This window comes from Humulus lupulus, chromosome 2 (genome assembly GCF_963169125.1).
Source record: "Humulus lupulus chromosome 2, drHumLupu1.1, whole genome shotgun sequence".
NCBI lineage: Eukaryota > Viridiplantae > Streptophyta > Magnoliopsida > Rosales > Cannabaceae > Humulus > Humulus lupulus.
In genome coordinates, this window is record NC_084794.1 from 136,557,318 (window position 1) to 136,580,415 (window position 23,098).

Consider the following 23,098-nt stretch of genomic DNA (forward strand, 5'->3'; position numbering starts at 1 on the left):
TTTACCAAAGTATTTCTCTCATTTCAAACTGACTCTCTTGTACGGAAGAGAATCCTTGACACTTGATGAAGTTCAATCTGCATTGAACTCTAAGGAATTGAACGAAAGAAAAGAGCAGAAGCCTTCTGTAAATGGTGAAGGTCTAACAGTTCGTGGAAGACAATCTAAGAAGGATGGGAAGTTTGAAAGAAAAAGATCAAAGTCACACTAAAAGAATGGTGGTAATGTCCCAAACATTAGATGTTATCACTGCAATAAGGAAGGCCATACTTGAAGGTTCTGTCCAGATAGACCAAGAGGAAACAATCAAGATCGACTCACACTCAGTCTTACATTTCTCTCTCGCTCGCTCTTTTTCTCATTCTCTCTCTCATAGTCTCTCGCCTTTCTCACCCTCGCATCGTTGAAGCACACCACGACCACGCCCGTGCTGAAGTCCTTGAGTCTCTCGTCCCCCCCCCCCCCCCCCTCTCTATTTATCTCTCCCGCTGGCTATGAGCAAGAACATGATTTAATATCAAGAAAACATTTTGAATATTATCAGTATATATATGCTTGTGTTGGAATTATTTCTAAAATCCTGACGTTCATATGTATAAGCTCGTTTGTCTCTCAATTTTTATTTTTCAGATTGAGCGTAATTTTCTCAGAGCGTGAGAGATTTGTGTTTGTGAGCACTAGTTTTGTCAGAGAGAAAAGTGCTGAAAAACTCAATCTTCGAGTTGTAATTTTTTAGTGTGAGTGAGCTTGCACTATTCTTGTACAATTGCTTTGTGTGACTGGAACCAAGTAATTTTAGTTATGTTTCCTCTCTTAATTTCTCTGTTATTTTTCATTTCTGCTTCCATGCTACTTCTTTTGTGTTAAATATAAGTGTTTTAAATCATGGATTTGGAGGAGTTAATCCTCACAATGTGCCTTAGAGTTTGGTTGTTTGGGCCTGTGTGAAATTTGTCATGCTCTGTAAGTCATTATCTTTTGTGGCCTTTTTGGCTTGTTGGTCTTCTTCTTCTATGTCAGACTTTGTATTGTTATGTTTTCTTATTTTGATGAATATATATATGGATACTACGTTGGAATTTTTTTCAGCATATGATTATCTTATTTCTATTTGGTTGGAGGTTTATAAATAAGAGTCACCTTTTCATTTTGTATGTGTTAAGAGAAAGTTTTGAGCGCACGACTGTTCTGAAAATGTTGATTCTTGTTGAGTGTTGAAGAACATGCTTGAAGGGTTCTCTTTCTTATTTCATTTCTGTGCATAGCGCCTATTTGTTTAGTTGTTTTTCCTTAGTATGAATGCCTCCATGCACGACTAATATGAAGGGTTAGGTAAGGTATATACTTATTCAAACTACTGGATAGATTGAGATTCTTGACTCACTTTGGAATTAATTCACCCAAAGTAAATGGAACTTTTAGGTAAATGAAGAGTGGTTTTAAAATAAATTAATTAATATATTTATTAACCATATAACTATTGAGTATTCTCTTGACGGCAAAACTTACTCAATACTTTACTATTTGTATTTGTTAGTGTATTTTGTTCTGTTAGTATTACTGTTTAGTCTGTTTAATATAGACTCTTCCTGTAACTAATTGTAGTTAGTCTATACCATGGTTAGAATTGCTTGTGTTGGTCTTTTTGTAGTTACCTCTCCTTTAGTCCTTTTGCTGTTTTTTTTTTTTTTTTTTTTGTATGAAATTAGGATTGTCCATATTTGATTTGTGCATGTTCTATTATCTCATTTTATTAAGCTTTTGTTATAAGTGTTCTCTTAAAGTTAAACTATTATTATTTGCTTATCAGTTTTTACAATTGTATTTCATTTGCATATTTTAGGTTTTTGATCACAGAAGTGAAAAGAAATGAAATGAGATTTAAATTTTCCATGATTCGTAAATTTGTTCTTCTATTTTATTACTTATCTTTTTGCCTGAAATACTATGTTTTGCACACTACCTTTATGTCTTTTTTTGCAATGAAGAAATGGAGATCATTGGCACTTATCTAATTGAGGATACAACCAAATTGGATTGTGAGAATTTGGGCATTTGATAATTGAAAATTTGCTTCCATATGCAGGCAATTTATGAAATTATTGAAACCTGTCGTTCTCATTTGATAATAACATTTATGATAACTCTCGAAAAGTGTTATCAAATGCAATTTATAACACTTTAGCAAGTGTTAAGTCTGCCCATGTTATTAAAAGTCTCGCCATTTGATTACATTTTTTTTCATGTTATTAAATAGACTATTATAACGTTGTTTCGGTGTTATATATTGTCAATAGTAACATTTTCTAGATGTTATGATTCTTTATGTTAAGTATATTTTTTCATTTAATTACATTGTCAAGATGTAATCTTATTATCTTTAATTACATTTTAAAGATGTAATCTAATTATTTTTTATTACATTTTAAAGATGTAATCTAATTATTTTTTATTACATTTTCAAGATGTAATCTAATTATCTTTGATTACATTTTCAAGATGTAATCTAATTATTTTTTATCACATTTTCAAGATGTTATCTAATTATCTTTGATCACATTTTCAAAATGTAATTAAATTATTTTTAATTACATTTATTTGATAAAGTAATTTATTATTTAATAATGTAATTTGAATTTGATAAAGTCTAATGTATTTTTTTTATCAACCAAAATATCCAATACATGTGTCCCAAATGAAAAAATTCCAAGTGCAAAATACCATAATAAAAGTTTATGCTTAGAAATAATATGTCTAATGAGTCTAATAAAAGGCAAATTGTAACATTTGTCCAATACTATCTCTTTATTAATTGCAAGCATCCAATTCTCGCGTTGCTGTCTTCATCACCTAAATAACATGGAGAAAAAAATACAATAAGAAAACAATACTCATGTTATTATCATAAGCAATACGCATATGAGTTGATTATTGTTTTTCTAAAAACAAATCGGCAGCATAACATTCATTGTTCAATAAATCCTAAATTTTGAAACTTGCAATTAAATCTCAGATTTTCACATAACAGTTCCAGAAACAATATGATACAACTCATTATTATAGGTAAGATTATTCTTTACCTCATTATAACTTTACCGGCGAGCCAAGCAGTAACACTTCCAACACTATTTTCGATACTAGTTATCCCTAAAAAAATGCAATAATAAAACAAAACCCACATATTATCTTCTTAACCAATAAGCATAATGGTCAGTTGCTATGTATAAAAAAATCAGCAACATAATAGCTATTTTTCAATAAATCCTAAATTTTGAAACCTGCAATTAAATCTCAGTATTTCCAAAACAGTTCAAAAAATAATATGACACAACTCATTATAATATGAAAAATCAATCTTTACCTCATTATGACTTTTTCGGCTGGCCAAGCAATAACACTTCCTACACTTTCTTCAATACAAGTTATCCTGAAGTAGGCCTCCACAAAAATGCATACCAGGCTCTCTTGCAAAATCAATACCAACCTTCATGGCAAACAGTCTAATAGGGACATCAAGAAGTAAATCTTTTGGATCATTTGCATTGAAATATCCATAAGCAACAATATTCCCAGAACCATTCCAATCCAAAAGTTTGCATCTTTGGCCTTGAGTTCCAACACTTCCACTCTATAATCATCATCCAACAACAAAAATTCCAAATGACAAAAATATTAAATGAAATATCCATAAGCAACAATATTCCCATAACCATTCCAATCCAAAAGTTTGCATCTTTGGCCTTGAGTTCCAACACTTCCACTCTATAATCATCATCCAACCACAAAAATTCCAAATGACAAAAATATTAACAGAGTTCAGAAGTAATGTGGATTGCCTATATATATATATATATATATTACAACAGGGGACCTTTAGTACTTCTATTATTTACATGCATTAAGTAAAAATTAAAGTCATAGTTTGCATTAACATTACTAAAAAACTCAAGGAACATGGTATGAAAGTAAAATGAATAATGCAAGCAAAGAGACAAAGATGAATTTGGCAATAGTAGTAATAAAAAAGACAAGCTTTTTTGTCAATACAACAATTATTTCTATATATATATATATCATATACATGTCTATGCCCATCTACTAGTGTTTGTAAATATTTTAATTTGGTTGATTGAAACGGACAAATAATATTATTACTATGCTAATGAAAGAAGAGGAAGACTAAGTCATACTTTATTTAGTTTTTTATAATACTAAGTAATATACAAAATAAATGGACAACCTAACTGATCTTAATTTCTACAGCATGTGGGCATTAGATGTTACTTAATTATAATGAGTTATTAGCCCTAAAAGATTGTAATTAGAGATACATTGCAATCAGGCAAAACGGTATGTGGTAAACACCATCACAGACTAAAAGATTGATTTATCTCAATATTCACAATACCAATACATTCTAGAGGAGTTCATTAAAGCAGTTGTTGTTTTCCTTATCCAACACTATACTAGTTGGTAGTTTTTAGCTACCGGAAGTTCCTTAGAACAAGTTGTACTGAAGTAGTATTTGGCATGTTCAAGGTCAGTTTTTGGCCTTTGATTGTGTTTTTTGTCTTTGAGATTTAGCTTGAAGTGAGATAAGCTAATGTAGAATATCATGTTATTCTGGCTTGTTCTATCTTTGATGGTTTGCCTTTTGTGTTTTTAGTACCTTCTAAGAAGAGCTTCACTGACAGAATGCTTTATAAAAACTTATAAAACATTATTTATAAACTTTAAATCTGATTTAACTTGCTAATTTTATTTATGAACTCTTTCAGGAAAGCCTGAAGTAAAGATTGCAGAGCTCAGAAGGCGATATTGGTTCATGGGGCCATGAATATGTCAGGCAAGTTTCACAGTTGTTCAAATTTAGTGTTCACTGTTGTGTAACAAGTTTACAATCTGTTTAATATGATTTCTTTTATGATTTTACTGTTAGCAACATGATTAAAGGTGGTTTCAATTACAGTTTCTCCTATGTTTTTACTGTTGGCAACATGATATAAGGTTGTTTCAACTTTCAGTTTCAATAGCAATCATTTCATGTTTATTTTTATTTAAATAGGAATTTGGCAAGAGAAATTTCTCAAGAATATGCTAAGCTACAAGTTCAAAATCTATTCTGTCAATGTACTTATTGTTTGTTGATAAATTACTAAAGAAATCGATGCATAAAATTAAAGAGAAAGAAAATGATTTGTTTGATAAAATGAAAAAATAAAGAGAAAAGAAAAATAAGAGAAAAAATAGAGGGATACCCGCTAAATTTTTTCTCCTCTTCTTTCACTCTTCTCATCAATAAATATATTTAGATCCTGCACCAAGTCATTAAATAAATAAAGTATAATTAACATTGTTTACCGAGTTTTTCGGAAACGAATACGAACGGAATAATAAAAAGACAAGAGCTATAGAAATGCAGAAATGTAAATAAACAAACAGTGTTTTTACGTGGTTCAGGCGTTAACGAGCCCTAGTCCACGAGTCAATGTTATTATACTTGTAGAGAATAACAGTCAAACAGCTGGTGTATAAGGAACTCACAACCTCACAGTGTTTCTCTCGGGTTCTCTTGGAGAAGATGAAGCTAGAGAGATTTTAGTAGAGTTCTTGCTATGTGATTTGTTGGCCGTCCCTACTATTGTAAAATGAGGGGGTCTTTATAGCTAGGGTTTTGGATTAGGGTTTTTCTCTACTCACATGAGTCTTAATTACACCAGCCATAAATAGGGGATACAATTACCGTAGTCACCTGGCTACCAGGCTCTATGTGGGTATATTTACGTGAAAGTATGGGGAATGCACAAAGGCAGCCGTCTTTTCCAAGTTGTCAGCGGAACAGTAGGCGAAATAGTACTTTTAGGCGTGCTGGGATGTGTGCGGCTTTGACCTGTCGGGTGTGTCAGGCGGGATTCTGTGTCAGGCGGATATCATCCAACTATGCCTCCTCCATGACTCGACCGCCCGGTCTTGTTCCGTGCGAGGCACGGAACTGTTTCCGCGAAGACCACTTGAAGAGCTTCTCCTGGAAGGAGCTTCCCCGAAGGATATCCCTTCGGGAGTCCGGGAGAGTTGACGAGCTTCCGTGTCGCATTTGCTTGAAAGAGTAATCCGGACACTAAACGGGAGAGGCGAAGCCTTTCTGTCCATCCGCGAGCTCTGGTCACCTACCGTGAAAGGCATTGATAATTCTGCTTCCCCGAGGATATCCATCTAAACGCTATCCGGAAATCTGGATAACATTTACCCCCCAAGGTCACGGAGCTTTGAGAGATCCGGGAGCTTGTACAGTCCTCCGGGTATTCCGGTTTCTTAGATTAGGCGAGGGGCCACCTCCTGTGTTCCTGGAAGGGTTCCTTTTTCCCGCCTGAGTGTTAGTATGAAAAAGAAAGGAAATTTCTTCTGTTTGAACTCAAGTACTCAAGTGCGGCAAGGGCCACGCGTCATGCCGGGAATGGCTCTGCGACCAAGACGTGTGCGTGAGGCGACCGGCTGAGTATGCGTGCGTCAGGCATCTGAGTAATGATTTGACGGTTTTTAATGGTACACCAGGCCCGAGGTGGTATAATGATGGGAAATAAATACTTTATTCCCATCCGAGGAGTCATGAATAGGATCGTCGCTTCATCTCCAGCCGTTGGATCTGATGCACACAGAATGGGAAGATCGGGACCATCCACTTGAGGAATTCGAAACGACTTCTTTCCTGCTATAAAAACGAGGGAACGGACCTTTCTTCCTCTTTACGCTTTCAAATTCTCTATCTTTCGGATTTTCAGATTCCCAAACCTTCGAACTCTCAGGCTTCCAAGCTTCCATTTCTTCGAACTTGCCACTTATTTTGGTAAGGAATTTAGAAACTTTTCTTTTGATTTGGCAGTGGGTTTATTCGCCGAAGTTCAGGGTTTGAATCGCCGTTCATCTTTGCAGCTTTTACTTCTCGCGATCGTGCTGTGCAGTGATCCGGTTACTCCTTCAACCTTCAACTACCCGAATACCAGTAAGTATTTCTACTTTGCTCTTTCCTCCCAAACCTAAGGTTGTTGGTAGCTGTTAGAGTTGAGTTTTCTGCTAGTATCGCCTATGTGCATGCGTGAATAGGGCTTTGATAGGCATGCGATTGATGTGAGTCGATAAGTAATCTCTTTGCATGCTTTGACGATTTGCGTTTGGAAAGTCGTTCCTTGTCTTGCTTGCGCTGTTCTGGTTTGCTGTTTTAGGGCATAAGCATGAACGCCTTTAGGGTGTCTTTCTCTGGAAAAACACTTCTCTCGGAGGGCTTAGGCTCGGAGTCTGAGTTTGGTTCCTTGCTGTCCTTCGGGTGGCATGGTGCCAACCCCTCGGCAAGCTCGGTGGGAGCTTCTCTAAGCAGTTTTCGGGGAGGGTCTCCCCGACGCCTTTGATACCACTAGGGTATGACAAGGGTGCTGACTGCTTAGAGTGTTTTCTTCTTTGTTTCTTTTGTTCAGTGACGAACATCTCAAAGGAACAACTCATCGCTGTGGTAGAGGCTGATTCTGCCCAGGAGAAGGGTTCTCCTGTCGCCAGCGCAAAGGGGAAAGGAAAGACAAAAGTGGTCGCGGCTAGCCCACCGACTACCAATAGCTCAATCTGGGAGATGGACCAGAAGCCGAACCTGTTCAGGAACTACGGCATGCTGGAGCTGTACTCCTCAGAGGCAGGCCTGAAGAACATCCCAGGCCTGATGTGGCAACGTCTGTCGGTGCTGGGCGAGTCGGCTAGTCAGAGCCACGAGGGTTTGGGTGCCTAGAGCTGGGCACACATAGTGTGTGGGGCGCACTTGCCCCTAAGAAGTTACTTTGCCAATTTCTGTGTGAAGGCGGGGATTGCCCCCTTCCAGTTGATTCCCCCCAGCTACAAGCTCCTAGCGGGGTGGTTCATCTTTTGCAAGTCCCGGAACCTGGAGGCTCCTACCCCGGAGGAGGTGCTGTACTTCTACGGGTTGAAGTCTCAGCCCATGAGAGGTCATCCAGACAAGGTGGGATTTTACAGGCTGGAGAGGCACCCGGACGTGATGTGTCCCACCTGTCATACCGCGAGAGTTCCAGACCTCTGGGAGTACTGGTTCCTGACGACTGGCTTCCCACTGAAGAGGGTGCCAGCCCTATCTTTGGACTTCAAAGTCCCTGGTAAGTGCTCCTTCCTCTCCTTTTCAACTTTGTTTCTTTACGTTTGATTTGCCTTTCGGGAGGGTCTCTAATGCTTGTATTTGGATTTTGCAGAAGTCGTTCCGCGGACACCTCGCTATGCGGAGATGATAAGGAGGTCAATGTTCTACGAAGGGCTCTCGGAGGAAGAGTTGAAAGTGGAGGGATTTGTGACCTCCGAATCTTTGAGGGAGTATGGGCTACTCGCCTCTTTCCAAAACATTGAGCCAGTGAGTGGCAGGGGCAAAGTCAGGTGTCAGCTGACATCCGAGAGCAGATTGCCCTGGAGCTGTCCAAGGTGATCAGCCAAGCAGCCCGGGACGAGAATACTTTATCCCCTAATTGGGCGGAGAGGTTCCCCGACCCCCAGCCGGAGGAAGAGGAGATCGAGGCTCGCCACGCCGCAGCTTACCCCAACGAAGGGACTCCGGGGGCTGGTACCTCCGGGAGAGGTAAGACTAGTTTTCGATTGATCCACACCCCCAGCCTGTCTGAGGTTTCCCGGACCTCTCAGATGGGGTTCGATCCCCGCTTCCTTAGGCTAGATCCGCGTAGGATACCCTTTGACAGATATTGCGATAGGGTAGATGAGCTCCTCGGGTGTCTGAGTGACGGTAGTCTGCCAGAAGGTGTCATCATGGTTGACCCTTCTTCCCTCAGCATGTCATTCCCGGACTTCAAGGAGTACGGGAGCTTCCTGGAGCAGGAAGCGGTGTTTTGTTTTGCTCGGGGAAGGCCATCCACGTTTCTCGTGCATGGTCGTCCCTTTCAAACTTTTCTTTTTCTTGTTCCTTGTTCCCTGCTGGCGGACTTGTTTGTGCTTTTATGTTGTTGATTGTCTTGTCTTCTGCTTATCTTCTTTCACATTGCTTGCTGGTTCGTTAACCTTGCTTCGTACGTTTCTTGCAGAATTTCCCGAAGCCAAGATGTTGGGGAGAGTTACCTTACTCATCAAGAAAGCCGCCACCAGCCAAGATCCGTCCAAGGGGAAAGGACGAAAAGCCGGAGCCGGTAGGGGAGGTAAAGCTGCTACATCCAAGAAGACAGGTGGCGAGGCGCATGTGTCTTCGGCGGTGGAGAGATCTCCTGCCAAGGGGCCTTCCGAGTCCATGGCGAACTCGAGTAGTAGCAGCGACGGGGAAGGGCTTGTGTTCCCCGTGAAGACGACTGGGGTGAGCAAGCGTCCTGGAGGAGATGCTGAGGGCGCCGAGAAGAAACGCCTTAGACACTCTTCTCCCGGTCGAAGGCAACAACAACAACAACGACAGCAACCACAACTACAACAACAGCAGCAACAAGAACAACAGAGACAATCACCAACGACACAGCGGCAGCAACAACAACAGCCAAACCAGCAGCAACAACAAAGGCAATTACTTCCGCTGCCGCAGCAGCAAAAGCAACAACAACAACAAAGGCAGTCACCTCCGCCATCGCAGCAGCAAAAACAACAGCAACACCAACAACAACAACAGACCGGGGCGGTAGTGTCTTCCCTTCCATCCTTAATACCCCGTCTGCCTCCTCCTCCAGCCCAAAGGGAGTCCACCGTTTCGGGGTCTCCTTCTTCTCAGCAAACAAACCTTCCTCTACCTGGCCTGAAGTTCCACTTCCCGCAGAAACCAACCCGTTTCCCCGCTGCCCTCCTGGAGGGTGTAAGACGGGCCGATAATTTTTTGAAGAGGCGGTTGGAGGCTGAGAAGGCTGTTACTCAGGGAAGGGCAGACAACTTGTCTGCTGTGAAGAGAGCTGAGCTGGCCGAGGGGGTGAGGTCTCTTCACCCGGCTGGAGCGGTTTTGGATGGCCCAGCCTTGGAGAAGAGGCTGGTGCCTAGGCTCGGACGTGCATTGGCGCCGTTCGGAGCGGATATGATGGAGGACATGGCCCTGAGCTTGTGTGAGCTCAATTCTGAGAAATGGGCCATCAGTAGCAGTAAGGATCCGCTGTTGCTGACACATGCCGTGAAGCAACAATTGTCCGGGGTGAGCCGTCAGTTATGTTTTGGGATCATCTGTCTTAGCACATTTGGTTCTGCTTAACTCATCCTGTTGTCTTTCCTTGCAGGCCTCTCTGATCGCGGAACGCTCGTTCCGGGAGGTGGGTGCAGTTCTGGTTCAGCTGAAGGAGAGCCAGGTGGCTCGCCAGGCCTTGGAGGCGGAGAAGCAGAAACTGACCCAACAGGTCGAGAGCACAAGGGGGGAGGCTTCGGAGAAGATTGACCAGGCCCGGCGCACGGCAGAGGAAGAGGCAGACAAGAAATATCTTGCCAAATACCGAGAGTACCGGGCCAGCGCAGAGACTGAGTTCAAACAGCGGTCGGATGACTTGAAGGCCGAAAACTCCAAGCTCCGGGAAGAGCTATCCCAAGCCAGGGTGGAGAAGGATACCTTGGAAGCCCGCTTGCAATCGAAAAATGATATCCTCCTTAAGCGGCAAGAGGAATATGCCACTCTTCAGAACAAGCTGCACGAGGAGGACCAACTTCATAAGAGGAGTAGGGATCTCGTGTCTATGCTGGAGTTGGGGCTCGCCGAGAAGGATAAAGAGATCGGAGCCTTGCAATTCACCGCCAGGGGGCATGTGACCGAGAAGCAATCCGTGCTGAACCAAAATAAGGTGCAGCGCAAGGAGATTGATTCTCTTAAGGGAGAGTGGGATGCATCCAAGGACGAGGTGGAAAAACTGAAAGCTCAATTAGCTGTCGCGGAGGCAAAGCTGGCAACCTCCGAGGCGGAGCGCTTGAAGGAGAAGGAGGATGCCGAGGTGGTACTGAACAGGACGATTAATATATCGCACGTGGTCCTCATGCATCAACTCTGGAAAATGAACCCGGAGGTGCTAGGCTATCTGGGAGAGGATGCCGACGCCATGAGGGAGAAGCTACAAGTGTGGGATCAAGGCCTAGAGGTGTACGTCCAAACTTACAACATTGACGAGCCTGCTGGAGCCCCTGAGGTAGGAGATCCCGGAGAGGCGGGGACCTCTGAACCTGCCCGCGATGACGTTCCGCCTTCCAATGAGCCGGCTCCGCCAGCCCCAGTTGAAACCGCTGACCTCGAGGCCTTGGACGCGGATACTGCTACCACCCCCAATGCTTGAAGGGGCCTTATCTTTAATTATTTTTCATTTGTGTTTTTCTTTGGGGCGAAGCTCCTTGTACTCTTTTCTTATTCCAGACATATTTGCCATAATTATAGCATTCTCCTTTCTTTTCTGCCGAGTTCTTTATTTAACTTTGCGTTTAGGGTAGACTTTTATACGGTAGAAACTGCTGTAGGGGCGCATGAGGTTTTGGTTCCAACGGCCAGAACCTACGCACTTCCAACTTGAAGCTCTAACGGCTGATGTCTTTTCCCACGTAGTTTCTAGGTTACGAAGGTTTCCTGGTTCCAACGGCCAGACTCCTTTCACCGTATTTTAGCTTTCCTAAGGCAAATAGCCAATCCCGGGACTTGTAGTTATACTGTTCGCTGGGATTGCTAAGGTGAGCCGTTCCATGGCTCGGAACGGGAGTTCTTTTGGTGAGCATCGCTAGACTTAAGGTTAGATCTTTGCGAAGTAGAACTAACTGTCGTTGCGAACCTCATGGTGGCTGACTTCAGGGACCTGGCATGGAGCCCTGCGAGGCAAGGCTCGTTGCGGTCGAGGAAATTGCCACGCCCACCATGTGCGATCCCGGAGCAGGGGCTTTGCGAAGCAAGGCCTGCTGTGAGTGGGGGATCGACCATGTCTGCTCCTGGAGTTGAAACTTGCAGTGGTCGAGGAGCTCGCCATGCATTATTTTGTGAGATCCGGAGCTGAAGCCTGCGAAGCAAGGCTTACAACGGTCGCGGATCTTGCCATCTTTCGCCTTGCGGGACCCGGAGCTAGAGCTTGCGAAGCAAAGCTCTACAGCGGTCGCGGAGTATTCTGCGAAGGACTTATCAGGGAGTTGGGGGTGTTTCGGCGTAGCTCTCTGAATGTGCCCCAACCCCCAGTCCTGTTCATCGCTGGGCTACACAGGAGATAATTTTCATGATGCATAATGGCAGACATTTCAATGGAAATTTTCACAAAAACACATAATGCGCACACTACATGTAATGCAAGTATGTTTATGGCAAACACATAATGCGCACATGACACGTAATGCAAGTATGTTTATGACAATAACAAATTAACCTAAGCTTAACAATTTTAAAAATGCTAGCACATGAGTGGTGTTCTGTTCAAGGGGCATATGGCTATGCCTTAGCCATGTATACCCCCCCAAGTGAGCGTGGGGTCCGGACGTCTCCGGACCGCGTGGTCACTTGTTGAAACGCAGCCTTGAACACAGGGATAAAAAATGCAGTAAAAGCGGAGTGAACCTCTCCGTGTTTCATTAAATTAGCCTGTGAGGCATGCGTTTTACAGCAGGGAGGTTTATCTCCACATTTTACACTTTTGCTACGTCCACCCAGGACTTTCGACTAGATAGTCCAGGGCCTACTAATAGTAACGGCGGAGGTGCTCCGCGTTCCAGGCGCGCGGAACTTTAGATCCGTCGAGTCTCTTTAAGTGATACGTCCCATGGCCCACTTTTTCTTGTATTTCATAGGGGCCTTCCCAGTTGGGTCCGAGGACTCCCACTCCCGGATCCTGCGTAGCAGGAAATACTCTCCGTAGGACAAGATCCCCAACTTCGAATGTACGGCTCTTGACTCTTGTGTTGAAGTGTCGGGCTATCTTGCCTTGGTACATTTTTAGTTGGACCTGCGACTGCTCTCGGAGCTCTTCGATCATGTCCACGGACTCCTGGAGAAGGGCATGGTTCCGGGTAGGGTCGTAGGTGTCCTGCCTGTGAGAGGGGATCATAGTTTCTACTGGGATGACAGCCTCGCAACCGAAGGTCATGGAATAAGGTGTGTGCCCCGTCGAAGTTCTCTCCGTTGTGCGATAATCCCAAAGCACTCGCGGAAGTTCTTCCGGCCAGTGAGCCTTGCAGGCTTGGAGTTTTTTCTTCAACGTGGTCTTTAAAATTTTGTTTACTGCTTCCACTTGCCCATTAGCTTGAGGCCTGGCGACTGCGGAAAAGCTTTTGATAATTCCATGCGAAGCACAGAAGTTCGTGAAATGTTCACTATCAAATTGCTTCCCGTTATCGGACACAATCTTTCGTGGAAGCCCAAAACGACACACTATATTTCTGATGACAAAGTCCAGTGCTTTCTTCGACGTGACCGTGTTCATAGGTTCAGCTTCAGCCCATTTGGTGAAGTAGTCTACCGCGACTATGGCATACTTCACTCCGCCCCTTCCAGTTGGAAGGGAACCTACCAGGTCAATGCCCCAGATGGCGAACGGCCAGGGGCTGGTCATTAAGGTAATTTCTGTAGGCGGCGCTCGCGGAACCTTGGCGTACCTCTGGCACTGCTCACATTTTCTGACATAATCCACACAATCCTTCTTCATGGTGGGCCAGAAGTATCCTTGTCGAAGGATCTTTTTGGAGAGGCTCAGCCCGGAGGTATGGTCGCCACAGAACCCTCCGTGAACCTCATGGATGATGGCGCTGATTTCGGTTCCGGCAACACACCTAAGGAAGGGTATGGACAACCCCCTGCGGTAAAGCTTTCCATCCATAACCACGTATCGGGGAGCTTGATACTGGAGCTTTCTTGCGTCAGCCTTATCAGTGGGGAGCTCTCCGGTGGTGAGAAATCTGAGGATGGGTCCTATCCAGGAATGGGAATGGTCGATGATGGCATTTACCCTCTGTGTCTCGGTACTAGGTGCTTCTAAGTGCCCGATGGGCACTAGGCCATATTGTTCAATCTCCGGGTCTGTTGCAAGCTTGGCCAGTGTGTCCGCGAGTGAGTTCTGGTCCCGGGGGACCTGGCGGATTTGGTAGCCTTTGAAATGCTGCAGGAGGCCGCGGGAGAGAGACACGTAGGCAGCCATTTTTTCGCCTTTCGTTTGGTATTCCTCGGATATTTGGTTTACCACAAGTAGGGAGTCGCTGTATACCTCGATTTTTTGGGCTCCGACTTCTCTGGCCAGTTGTAATCCAGCCAACATGGCTTCGTGTTCTGCCTCATTGTTGGACGCTGGGAATGCGAAACGGATGGCGCTCTGGAGCTGATGTCCTTGGGGAGATATTAGGATGACCCCTGCTCCAGCTCCTTTTTCATTTGAGGCTCCGTCTACGTAGACCTTCCATGTGGGAAGTTCCGGGACAGGATCTTCCGGGAGGTCATTCATTCCTGAGCATTCCACAATAAAGTCCGCGAGAGCTTGTCCTTTTATGGAAACACGTGGCTGGTAGTGGATGTCAAATTGGCTCAGTTCCATGGCCCATTTAAGCAATCTGCCTGAAGACTCGGGCTTCTGCAAGACTTGTCGGAGAGGGTGGTTGGTGAGTACTTTGATGGTGTGCGCCTGGAAATAGGGCCTTAGCTTCCGCGAAGCAATTAGCAAGCAGAGGGAGAGTTTTTCGATCATTGAATATCTGGACTCGGCGTCCAGTAACCTCTTGCTTACGTAATACACAGGGAGCTGGATACGGCCATCTTCCTGGACGAGAGCGGCACTCACTGCGTGCTCTGTCACAGCTAAGTATAAGAACAACGCCTCTCCTTCGACAGGTTTGGACAGAATGGGAGCTCGGGTTAAATGCTCCTTGAGGTGTTGGAAGGCTGCTTCGCATTCGGGGGTCCACTCGAACCTCTTGTTTCCTCGCAACACATTGAAGAAGGGGACACATTTGTCAGTGGCCTTAGATACGAAGCGGCTGAGCGCAGCTATCCTTCCGGTAACGCTTTGGACATCCTTATGCTTCCAGGGGGAAGGCATATCTATGAACGCCTTAATTTTCTCAGGGTTGGCTTCCACTCCGCGGGAGCTGACTATGAAACCGAGGAACTTTCCAGACGAGACCCCGAAAGTACATTTCTTCGGATTCAGTTTCATTCCATACTTTCGGATCACGGCGAAAGCTTCCTCAAGGTCGTCACTGTGGTCCCTGGAGGTCTTGGACTTTACCAACATGTCGTCTACATACACCTCCATATTCCTCCCCAGCTGGTCCTTGAACATCCTGTTCACTAGACGCTGGTACGTCGCCCCAGCGTTCTTCAAACCGAAAGGCATGACCACGTAACAGTAGACACCCTTGTCCGTGAGGAAGCTGGTGTATTCCTGGTCCGCGACATGCATCTTGATCTGGTTGTATCCGGAGTACGCATCCATGAAGGACAAGAGTTCATACCCGGAAGTAGCGTCTACCATCTGATCGATTCGCGGAAGAGGGAAACAATCTTTCAGGCAGGCTTTGTTTAGGATCGTGAAGTCGATGCACATTCTCCAGGACCCATTGGGTTTCGGGACCAGAACCGGGTTGGCCAACCACACGGGATAGTGTGACTCCTGGAGAAAGCCTATGGACATCAACTTGTCCACTTCAGCTTTGACTGCTTCGGCCCTCACTGGGTCTAACGGCCTCCTCTTTTGGCGAACTGGAGTTGCCGATGGGTCTATGTTGAGTGCGTGGCACGCAACATTGGGATTAATCCCCGTCATATCAGCGTGGGACCATGCCAGGATATCCTGATTATTCTTCACAGTGGCCACGATCTTTTCTCGAACGGCCGATGGAAGGTTTTTCCCTATCTGAATGACTTTGGTGGGATCTCCCGGGTTGAGGATCACCTCTTCGACTTCCTCCATCGGCTCTATCGCTCTCTCGACCCCCACTCTAGGGTCGAGTTCGTCAACGTATGCCCCTTGGGCACCCCCAGTTTCTGGTAAATCTCCCGCTAAAGGAGCGACAACAACCGCCTCCTGGACCGTGTAGACGGATCGGACGGAGACGTTACAACAGCTTCGTGCACTTCGTTGGTCTCCCCGGAGGGTGCCAATACGCCCGTCGTCGCATGGAAACTTCAGGCATAAGTGGCGTATCGAGGTTATGGCCCCGCAATCGATTAGGACCGGTCGGCCCAGGATAGCATTATACGCCGTGGGGCAGTCGACCACTACAAACGTGCAGTGCTTGAAGGCGCAAGCGTCGCTTTCTCCTCTGAGGGTGACTGGAAGTTGTATTTTGCCTAATGGCATGAGTGCATCCCCATTGAACCCCTGAAGCTGGATGGGGCATGGGGTCAGGTCTGTCTCGGTTAATCCGATAGCGTGGAAGGCAGCTTTGAAGAGGATATTTACAGAGCTTCCATTATTGACAAGGATCTGTGATACCTTCTTATTGGCAATCTGGGCTTCCACGACGAGGGGATCGTTGTGGGGGAAGTGCACATGTCGGACGTCATCTTCCGTGAAGGTGATGGGAAGATCCATCATTCGGGGACGCTGAGCAGGTGACTGAACCAAGGCGCACATCTCTCCGGTGTGTTCTAACTCCCTCAAGTACCTTTTCTGGGAGTTGCGGATGCTTCCGGCAAGGTGCGGTCCTCCGGAAATGGTGGCTACGTGTCCGTCAACAGGTGGCGGAGCAAGGCCGGGCGGATATGGGTTTCCGGGTCCCGGAGCCAATAAGGCAATGGGTGCCGGAGGGGTTGGAGCAGGGAGCGCTGGGAACTGAGACCCAGGAACTTGGGGGTGACCGGCTCCAGGAGCGCTAGCGGTCCCCCTCTGTCCCGGAGAATATGCAGCTCCGTGAACTACTCCCTGTCCGGGATAGATTATGGGTATCCTCACCCATTGACCGAGGTGTCCCGCTCTTGCCAGGGACTCGATCTCATCCTTCAGTTGAAGGCATTCGTTTGTGGTGTGCCCCACGTCTCCGTGGAACTCACACCTCTTATTGGAGTCTCGCGGACGCCTTCCTCCGTGAGACACTTTCGGGGGCTTCCTGTAGTTGACCATATTACAGGTCGCCTGATAGACATTCTCTCGCGAATCTATTAAACTGGTGTACTCCGTGAACTTGGGCTCATAGTCCTTCCGTGGTTTCTTTGAATGGTCTCCCCGGTTGGGGTTTCTTCCGCCTCGTTTATTCCGCGATTGGCTCAGATTTCGTTCCGGGTCTTCTGCTTGCGGTTGCGACGGTCCGGGAGCGATACTACATCCTGTCTGTACAGCTCCGTACCCAGAGAAATGGGTTTGACTCGGCGTCGGAGCAGACGCAGAAGGCCCATACACGCTTGGAGCGAACTGGGCTCCTGGAAGCGTGAGGGCTGGCGCGGGAGCTTGCGAAGCAAAGCTCGGCGCAGTCACGGAAGGCATCGGAGCTGGGGGAACTCCAAAGGCCTACTGGTAGGCATCCTCAAGGTTGATGATTCCCTGAGCTCTTGACATGAATTCGGACAGCGTTTCTGCCCGTCTCCTTTGCATTTCCCCCCATAGCAGGGAGCCGACAGTAAGGCCCGATTGAAGGGCGATCAGCTTCATGTCGTCGCTGACCTTGGTCTTAGCAGCAGCTTCCATCATTCTCTGAATGAAAGCTTTGAGGTTCTCATTGGGTAGCTGCTTGATGTTGGTTAAGGAACCAACTTCCATGTCGTGGTCTCGGGCAGCAATGAACTGCCTTCTGAACGCGGACTGTAGCTCCTTCCAACTGTGGATGGATCTGGGAGCTAATCTTTTCCACCAGTCCTCCGCGGACTTGGTAAGGGTGAGTGAGAAGCACATGCACTTGGCATCTTCACTGACGCGCGCCACTTGCATCATTTTGTTGTATTTAGCTAGATGGGTGCGCGGGTCTGTCCTCCCCTCATATAATTCTATGTGGGGCATTTTGAAGTTATCCGGGAGGGACGTTTCCGCGATCCTCCGAATACATGGTTCCGGGTCCTCCTCCTCGGAGTCTGACAGGGCCCCACTTTGCTTCCGGACCAGCTTGGTCAAGGCAGCGATCTGTTCCTCGAGCCTCTTTGTATCACTCTCCGGGAGGTCACGTCCCCGGACCTTGTCATTAAGATGATTTCGCAGGTCATCTCCGCGAGGCCGGGCCTTTTCTCCTTTGGCCTTTTCATACTTGGCCTCCAACCTTCTTCTTAGATCCACCGTGGACCAGCTATCTTCGGAGTGCGTTTCCGTAGCCCGACCGTCCTGGTTGACGGAATCACTGGGGCGGTTGTTCCTTCCCCTAGGCCTGGGTGCCTTAGCACCGGGCCCTTTAGGCACAGAGTGCCCCCTTAGGGCTGAAGGACGTCTGGGCTTAGAAGCGCCAGAGACCTTCTGCGCGCGGGGGGGGGAGGGGGGCAGTCGGCCTGGTGATCCACGCCTTTAGGAGGTGCAGGGGCATTAGTGCGTGCAGGCTCCCCAACCTTTTCTTTGCCCTTGTTAGGGGCGGTTTTGGATGGTCCAGCGGCGGCTGGATCCGGCATGGTGGCATCAGCACCACCTGAAACAAAGGCATCCTCGTCCGAGTCGCCTAGGTCTCAGAACTTGCTCTGGAGGCGCTCCATCATGCGCTACATTTTTTCGGAGACGCGCTCCTGCTCAGCAAGCTTGGCCTTAGCGACCACCAGTTCTTCGGCTACTTGGACCAGTTCTGGATCCTTCTCGTAGTAGTAGCCGTCTTTGTAGTAACCGTCTCGGACATACTCTTCCTCGCTTTCTAGGTATGTCGTATCTTTAGTGCTGACTCGATCCTGGCGGGATGTCGGGTCTTCACCGTGGTGGTCCAAGGGTTCGTTTTGTACCACATCTTCCATCATAGTATCGGGGTTGACCCTATCACTTTTGTCAACCGCAGATTTTCTCGTAGTCACCATCTTTTCAATACACAGAAAAAGAGCTGACTAACAACTTCCTACAGCTCTCAATGAAAGCACCAAAATGTTTACCGAGTTTTTCGGAAACGAATACGAACAGAATAATAAAAAGACAAGAGCTATAGAAATGCAGAAATGTAAATAAACAAACAGTGTTTTTACGTGGTTCAGGCGTTAACGAGCCCTAGTCCACGAGTCGATGTTATTATACTTGTAGAGAATAACAGTCAAACAGCTGGTGTATAAGGAACTCACAACCTCACAGTGTTTCTCTCGGGTTCTCTTGGAGAAGATGAAGCTAGAGAGATTTTAGTAGAGTTCTTGCTATGTGATTTGTTGGCCGTCCCTCCTATTGTAAAATGAGGGGGTCTTTATAGCTAGGGTTTTGGATTAGGGTTTTTCTCTACTCACATGAGTCTTAATTACACCAGCCATAAATAGGGGATACAATTACCGTAGTCACCTGGCTACCAGGCTCTATGTGGGTATATTTACGTGAAAGTATGGGGAATGCACAAAGGCAGCCGTCTTTTCCAAGTTGTCAGCGGAACAGTAGGCGAAATAGTACTTTTAGGCGTGCTGGGATGTGTGCGGCTTTGACCTGTCGGGCGTGTCAGGCGGGATTCTGTGTCAGGCGGATATCATTCCAACTATGCCTCCTCCATGACTCGACCGCCCGGTCTTGTTCCGTGCGAGGCACGGAACTGTTTCCGCGAAGACCACTTGAAGAGCTTCTCCTGGAAGGAGCTTCCCCGAAGGATATCCCTTCGGGAGTCCGGGAGAGTTGACAAGCTTCCGTGTCGCGTTTGCTTGAAAGAGTAATCCGGACACTAAACGGGAGAGGCGAAGCCTTTCTGTCCATCCGCGAGCTCTGGTCACCTACCGTGAAAGACATTGATAATTCTGCTTCCCCGAGGATATCCATCTAAACGCTATCCGGAAATCTGGATAACAAACATCTTCACCCAAAAAGCATCACAATACTTTACTGAGGTATTGATTATTCATCAAATAACTCTAGCACCAATTTATATAGAATATACTGAGATATTGATTATTATCTTTCAAAATAAACCAATTTGATAGTTCAGACCAATTATTTATATGCTGACCATCATATTCATCCATTGAATCATAATTAGAAATTAAGTTCATATCTTAATAATTGTCAAACATTTTACCCAATCAAAAGCTAACATTGTTAGCAGACAACTTTGCAAAGTAATTGAAAATGGTACAAGTGAATTTTCTTACTTTCATTCCAATAACATTTCAAGGAGACTTAATTAAGTAATATAACAAAGATGATTATATATTCTTATATATGCAGCCATCAGCCTTGTTTTTTATGCAGCCTATATATTCTTAATTTTTTTCTTAATAAATTATGAAATTTGTGAAAAAATAAATAATAAGGAACTAATTGCTACTATTTATAGAACTTAAGGACTTGATAGCTTTTTTTTAAGGGCTGAATTGTCAAACATTAAGAAACTCATTATGCATTTAGAGTGATTAAGCAAACTTTGCCAAAACGAAACAATAACAGATTCAAACCCAGCCAGGTTTTCTGCAATTTCAATTGTTAAATAATAATAATAACTCAATTATTAATATTATTATAGTTGAAAAAAACACACTATTACCGAAGTATAATCTAAGTTAAGGTGTTGTTATCTTATTATCAAGTGTTGTCATGCTCTCAAAATGAATTAGAGGGAAACAAAAGTAGCAACTCATACTTTTCCCCGAGTGTTCGGTTAAAACCCTCCATTTAATTTTACAGATCTAGAGCTACAACGGCAATAATAGCAATGATAGTAAATAAGCTTAGGATTTAAGTATATATGTTATAGTGAAAATGCAACTTGCCTGCTAATATGACCAACTGAGAAGAATTCCTACCACTCCACAAGAGTAACAAAATATACCATGCAGAAGTAAACTAGTAATATGTCCACTATCCATTTCAAAAGACCACCTATCCTTCTAGCTTATTCTGTAAGAAATTTTCATTATATAATATGTCCCTCTGACCATTTCAAAAGATCACACATCGTCATAGTTATACATGCGCCTAATATTCTAGTCTCTAGGTATTTCTATAGATCTTGTTTGTTAGCCTAATATTTATAGAGAAAAAATGTCCTGATTGGAAAAATATTATACATATACATGTATAATTGATTTTTTTATATATAAAAACTTATTTAGGTAAAAGTTAAAGTAGCCACACTAAGACCATATCATATCTATTCCTGATGCTGCATCTTATAGACTTCAGTTCATGCTAGCAGAAAACCAACATAGAAGCAGACATTTATATTAGTTTTGGTACTAAATCTATCCCAGAACAGAGTAAAAGTTCTTGCCACTACTTTCATTTGTTATCTTGAAAGAAAAATAGTTTATAGGTTAATGAAAAAATTATAATCGATGTGCCAACTCATCCACCAGAATTATTGTGGGGAATAAACTCACTTACATGCCTACTTAAAGCGTGTGTGTGTATGTATATGTGTAATTATTTGTGTACTAGTTTCTCATACCGCAGCACACAAATTACTTTTCTTCTCTTCATTGCAAAACAAGAAATATATGGGGTCCTTTATCTACTGACCAAACAAGACATAGGGAATAGTAAACAGAGCAGTGTTGTAAATGTAGTGTTGAGTTATTCGGAGACATTATACTTATGGACAGAGCAGCTACTAGTTATTTTCATGGGTTTTGTTGGCTACAAGAGTACTAGAAGACCCTTCATGGAAGAAACAAGTGTCCTCAACCATGTATTTAAACATCATTTTTAACAAAAACAAGTGTCGTATATCTCACAATTCAATGCCAAATTAAAAAGCATACAAAGTCAAATTAAGAAAGGATTCAAGGCCAAGAATCCCATTTACTCATTTACAAGCAATCACTCATATATCTCGTTGAAGCATTCTGTCAAACACATTTAATGCATTATTTAAAGCTTAGTAATATATACTTCAAAACAGCAAGCAAGACCAGATACGTCCTATATTCACTCTTTCTCTCTCTTTCTATATCTATTCTCTCTCTTTCTATATATATATATATATATATATATATATGAGTTTAACTTATATGTAAACATTTTTTCTTATCCGAAAACACACCAAAAAACTAATATATATATATGAGTTTAACTTATATAAATTGATTAACAAAGAGAAAATGTGATTGATGAATAATTAAATCAACGATGAAAAAACCAAAAACGAAATTACAGTAAAAACTTAGAGTGAGGATTAGGTTTATAATTGGGGGAAAAGATGGATGAAGAGGGAAAAAATGAAGTTGTAGAAGTACCTATCCATGCTGATGTTGATGAGAGCTTGAGATCACAAGAATGATTGCAAGAAATCCATGAGAGAGATTGGAGAAATGGGAGAGAGAGAGTGAAGCAGTGTATTTTTTCAATCTTTTTTTTTTAATATTGCAATAGTACTAAATAATTAATAAAATGTTTATCTACATTTTTTAAAATGTGTTATATCAGTAATTAAATAATAAAATTGTTGTAGATCTCCAATTACTCAACATGGTATGTACTCAACTCAGTTTTTTTTTCACTAGCTGGTCAAATTGTTTAAGACAAATGATATAGGATAGGAGAGCAGGAAAGAAATTTAGACAGTAGCAAATGATAAAGTTTGAAATTGTTCAGAGAATGAAAGAAAGATATATGAAAGTTTGGAAGTGATTGTTATATATACACATGCACAATTCTTTAGAGTATCTTGTTGACTTTGTTACGTGGGCATTAATTTGCTTTCACCTGTAGGTTACAAGACGTGACATTAAGGACAAGAAAACCATGAGATCAATGCATCAGGCTTATCCTCTTTTGATTCTTAACAATTTCACAATTAAGGTATCATATCTCAGTCACTTGTATCAGTTTATCTTGTTTAAATATGATCAATATAATGCATTGAGAAAGTGGTTTCATTGCTACCATTGCTGGTAGACCTGCACAGAGATGATCATAGGTTTTGGTTTTTTTTTTGGTGGTCTTTGTGATTTATAGTTTTCTAATTATTGGGTTTTATTAGATTTTTATTGGAGGGTTTAATAATTAAATAATAAAATTAAAAAATATTCCATATGAAAAAATCCAACACAGTTTACTAATAAAAATGTGTTTTACAATATTTGTAAGACATACAATTTAATATATTGAATTAAATAATAAAAGTAAAATTATAACAA

General features: G+C 43.7%; 1 long non-coding RNA gene across 1 annotated transcript; it reads right to left on the bottom strand.

Moving 5' to 3' along the window:
- Positions 1–2,645: 2,645 nt before the first annotated feature.
- Positions 2,646–22,589, bottom strand: LOC133816318 (uncharacterized). Its single transcript, XR_009885162.1, has 5 exons — positions 22,196–22,589; positions 5,259–5,315; positions 3,362–3,762; positions 3,081–3,147; positions 2,646–2,850 (listed from the first exon to the last, which is right to left on the bottom strand). It is a non-coding gene; the product is annotated as an uncharacterized LOC133816318 (long non-coding RNA).
- Positions 22,590–23,098: the final 509 nt, after the last annotated feature.